The following is a 4,737-nucleotide window of genomic DNA, read 5'->3' on the forward strand; positions in this document are numbered from 1 at the left end:
AATACATGACCTTGTTGGAGTAGGTGTGGTCTTTTGAAGGAGGTATGTCACTTGGAATGGGCTTTGAGGATTCCAAAGCCAATGTCATCCCCAGTCTCTTTTTCTGCCTACTGCTGAAGACCAGGATATAAAACTCTCAGATATTGTCCTATAGCCATGCCTGTCTCCTTCCTGCTATGATGAAGATGGACTGATTCCCTAAAACTATAATCAAGCTCCCAAATTAAATGCTGGCTTTTAAAGAAAGTTGCCTTGGTTGTGGTGGTTTTTCACAGTAAAAGAACACTGACTAACACTAGTCATAGTTCTATATGCTAGTTATATTTGTCTATACTGGCCACCATAGTGTTTTTGGAGTTACAATGCATTTGTCCAGGTTCTTCTGGCTTTCAAATTTTCAATGAGAACTAAGCTGCTATTTTGATGAATTTTCTCTTATATATTATGGCTTGCACTTTTTCTCTTGAAGTTCCCAATACACTTTCTTGGTTATGTATACTTAATTTTTTTAAGTGTAATATACTGTGGGGAATTTCTTTTCTGGTCTTATCTGTTTGATGTTCTGTGTATTTATTTGTATGAGTGTGTCTTTCCTTAGTTTAGAAAAGTTTTCTTCTATGATCTTGTTGAATGTCTGGGTTACACCATTGGCTTCAGAGATTTTCTTTCTTATCTATGCCTACAATTTAAAGATTTGGTTTTTTCATGGCATCCATTATTTCCTATATATACTTTCCTGTGGGGTTTCATATTTCTTGCCCATTTGGTCTAGAATCTCTGCTTTATCCTCAAGTCCTGGTTTTCTATATTATGGTTAATTTTTTTCTACTTGTAAGGTTTCTTTGAGTTTTCTGTCTTAATGAGTTTTTGACTCCCATCTTCATTTGAGATGGTGTCCTCCTTGGTGCTTCTATGTCCTTATTAAACCACGTAAGTTAAATTGCATAATCCTGGATTTTCATCAATTTCTATCAATTTTATGTTTGAGGTTTCTGGGGCATTATTCTTTTTAATTTCATTCAGATGTCTTTTTGTGTCTTCTTTAAAATATTTGAATCCTTTGATGAAGTTTATGATTGCCCTTTTTAAATTTGGATTAGAGTTCATCTATATAACTCCCATTTGTATACATTTCTACATGAGTGGGAAGATTTGGAGAGAAAACACTGGCATGATCTTTCATGTAGTTGGTATGCTTACAATAGGATCTGGCATGCAGACTTTCTTTGTTAGTTATTATGTCGTATTATTTTTGTAGACAGAGCAGGTTGTGGAAGAAAATCTGTAGGTGTGAGTTGGGTCTAGAGGTTAGAAGTACCTTGAGAAAGGATTGAGCTGGAATACAAGATGTGTTTCTTATTCCAACTTTAGAGTAACTGGGGATAGATCTGTTTGGGTGGAAAAGTTCCATTTGATATTGGAGAGCCATATAGTTTGTTTAGTATGTACTAAGGATACTGGCCCAAGAGTTCCTTTAACATGCATGTAAGGAAGGACAGACTAAGTTGGTATACTAGTTGTGGGACCTAGGCTGGTGATATGTGGTAAAGGTGTGTATGAGGATATCAAGAATATTCATAAGGTTAAACCTTAGTGGAGGATGTGGGGAGTCTAGATACCAAGTGAGGTGGTGAATGCAGCACAGAAGGTATATGTGGGTGGCACCAAGGAGAGCAAGGCCTGGTGGAACCTAGAACTTGGCTGCTGCACAGGCCTGGGTGACTAGACTCGGCTGGGGCACTTGGTAAGTCTGAGTTTGGCAGGTGGTGGGAATATAAGGATGATATATGTATGAGAGGCTAAACCCTGGAGGAGAATGTGAAAAGTCTGGGTATTTATAGAGTAATGAAAATGGTGAAGAAATATTATGTTTTTTCCTTATAAAATAGGTACTTAAACTACTTCTCAAGGTTTTTGTAAAAATGGCCTTGTATTTGTCTTGGGGGAGGGGTACGTGCATGCCATAGTGCATGAGTGGAGGCAAGAGAACAACTCTCCAATGTTGCTTCACCCTTTCCACAATGTGGGATCTGGGGATTAAACTCAGGTCATCAGATTTGATGGCAGTAGCTTTTATGTATCACAGCTTTTATTTATAGCATCAAATAACTGTCCACCAATGTCTACCAATAAAAGAATTTTTTTACTGTGATGTATTCCTACAATGGCACACCACTGAATAAAGAAAATAACAAATTATTGCAATTCACAACACAAATGACTTTCAAAACCATTAAAATCAGAATGAATCTTTGGAGTATGCATTAACTTAACAGACCACCATCTTGAACAATTTAAAAACTAAGAATGTTTTTGAGCATATACCATCTGAAGCCAAGTGCCTTGATTTCTTACTTTTATTTCTATGAACCTTTTAGCACAGTGAAACATGATGTTTGGTGTAACAGGGATCTGCATTCCCATGCTTTATTCAAATTTGTTCAGGAATAAACTATGTCATTCCTTTCATTTCAAGAACTTTTATATCCACACATTAGAGAAGTTCTGTTCCTACATCATGCCCACTATAGATAACTGGGAAAGAGGTGTAAAATAGTCCAATTTGAACATACTCCAAAATACTGATACCTATGACCTGATGGAATTCAAAGCAAACAAAAATCATGAGCATGAATATTTTAATCTGTCCCTTCACTGGAGACTAAAGAGATTCAAGTACTACTCAGACTCATCATGCTGTTGACTGTTTCATGCTTTAATTTATTCCAGACTTGAACTCACTTTTTTCCCACAATTTCCTCACAGCATTTTTCACCTCTGCATTTCTGAGTGTGTAGATGATAGGATTCAGCATGGGGGTGATGATTGTGTAGAACACAGCCACAAGCTTGTCTTCAGTGTAGGTGGAGGCAGGCCTCAAGTAGAGGAAGATTGCAGGTCCAAAGAATAAGACAACCACCATGATGTGAGATGCACAGGTAGATAGAGCCTTGCGCCTCCCTTCAGCAGAATGGTTCCTCAAGTTGTATAGGATAACAACATAAGAGGACACCAAGAAAAGGAAGGAAATTACAGAAAATAATCCACTGTTAACAAATATAAAAACCCCTATCACAAAAGTGTCAGTGCAGGCCAACTTGAATAAGGCATGGAGGTCACAGAAGTAGTGGTCAATCACATTGGGGCCACAGAAGGGCAAAGGGATAGTGATGAAAATCTGAATTATAGAATGAAAAAATCCCCCTACCCAAGAACCAGCCACCAGGCGATGACATATAGGTCTACTCATGATAGTTGTGTAGTAAAGAGGTTTGCAGATGGCCACATAGCGGTCATATGCCATCACTGTAAGCAAAAGACTCTCGGTGACCCCAAAGAAGTGGAAGAAGAAAATCTGAGCCAGGCAGCCCTTCAGAGAGATGAATTTAATTTTGTTAAGTAAGTCAGTGATGAATTTAGGGACAACAGTAGAGGAGTACAGGATCTCCACCAAGGAAAAGTAGCTGAGGAAGAAATACATGGGGGAATACAGACTCTTACTGATGTTGACTGTCACAACAATAAGGCCATTGCCCAGCACTGTGGCCAGGTACATAGGAAGAAACACCACAAAGCACACCTTCTGCACCTCTGGATCCTGGAAAAGGCCAGTGATGATCAACTCAGTCACATTTACATTGGCCATGAGTTCAGTTCAAGTGGGCTGGATACCAGCAGTCAAGGGACCTGAAATAAAACAAGCAATAATTGTGACACTGTTCACATTGTTTATTTTAGAAGAATATTGCTGTGTGGCAAAAACAAGAGGAATGGCCTCAGAAGAGAAAGAGTAGTCAGACATTCATGGAAGCTAAAAGAAACTGACTCAATGGGATAATGCTTTTAAAGAAAATTTAAAACATTCAGCAGCAAATTACAGTGAAATCCAAGGGTACAACAAGCAATATGCTTAGATTCAGTATGGCAGGTGCTATGAAATAAGAATGTTAATTTGGTACAAGGCTTTAGAATCACCAGGAATGTTCAGTCACCTAAGGAACCAAGTTGCTGAATAGGGAGACAATGCAGAATCACCTTTCCCATATCCTCACTCATTAGCACAGGAAAAAGACACGAAAAGAGTTGGGAATGCAGATGGTGGGACTATATTGTGATTTCACAGAAGACCTAGGGGCAGGTAGGACATAGAAAGTGATCTGATGATTCCATTACCCTCTAGGATGCCTGACTTCACAGCTTTGATGTCAATGTTTCATTGGCATGCCTATCCAGCCAGCCCCATTGCATTAATTTGACCTACACCAGATCCTAGTGTGTCCTTTCCTACCCATTCTTGCTGTCATCTCATACTCAGAAAGCCGATACCTCAGTTACCGAAGTCTTTATGTCTCCATAGAGACTTCATCCTCCAGCCCCATCCTTCCTGTAACAGATACCAGAAAAATGCTTTAGCACAGCCTTCCTTCCTCAGAACACTCTGCTACCTCAGAATGATCTGAGTCCCTCTCACTACCATGTAATGGCTTGCTACCTAGGAATAACCAGGACAGGACACACCTGAGTCTCTTTCACTACTGTGTAAATGGCCTGCTATTTAGGAATAACCAGAGAAACTCTGAATTCCTATAACTGGTTTTTTTTTATTCGATATATTTTTTATTTACATTTCCAATGGTTTCCCCTTTTCTAGCCCCCCCCACTCCCCAAAAGTCCCATAAGCCCCCTTCTCTCCCCCTGTTTCACTGGATATACAAACAACACTGAAAAGGCAAGACA

General features: G+C 39.1%; 1 pseudogene; it reads right to left on the bottom strand.

Moving 5' to 3' along the window:
* Positions 1-2,721: 2,721 nt before the first annotated feature.
* On the bottom strand, positions 2,722-3,646 carry LOC127684445 (olfactory receptor 4B1-like; annotated as a pseudogene).
* Between the last annotated feature and the right edge of the window lie 1,091 nt (positions 3,647-4,737).

This window comes from Apodemus sylvaticus, chromosome 5 (genome assembly GCF_947179515.1).
Source record: "Apodemus sylvaticus chromosome 5, mApoSyl1.1, whole genome shotgun sequence".
NCBI lineage: Eukaryota > Metazoa > Chordata > Mammalia > Rodentia > Muridae > Apodemus > Apodemus sylvaticus.